The following is a 400-nucleotide window of genomic DNA, read 5'->3' on the forward strand; positions in this document are numbered from 1 at the left end:
CTTGGGCAAGTCCCTTCTGACTCCACAGACCAATACAACTACAGGCTCTCTGCTTGACTCTGTCTGCCTTGCTAGACGAACTAGGGCATGTCCTGAGGGCAAGAGCCATTTGTGTGTTTGATGGCCTCACTTGGATGTGATTCACTTTTTTTTCAATGTCAAGTCCCCTTCTTTTTCTGCCTACTGTTGATCATTCTCCAGTGTCTTTAAACAGCTGTATTTTGTATTTTGTTCATTTTATAACTGTGATCATCAGGAGGAATAGTCTGATGTAAGTGGCTTTGCTATTACTAAGCCATTATTACTATTTATTTATTTATTTTATTTTTTGAGGTGGAGTCTCACTCTGTCCTTAGTTCAGTGGCACAATCTTAGCTCACTGCAACCTTCGCCTCCTGGG

This window comes from Colobus angolensis, unplaced genomic scaffold, assembly GCF_000951035.1.
Source record: "Colobus angolensis palliatus isolate OR3802 unplaced genomic scaffold, Cang.pa_1.0 Scaffold112, whole genome shotgun sequence".
Lineage (NCBI taxonomy): Eukaryota > Metazoa > Chordata > Mammalia > Primates > Cercopithecidae > Colobus > Colobus angolensis.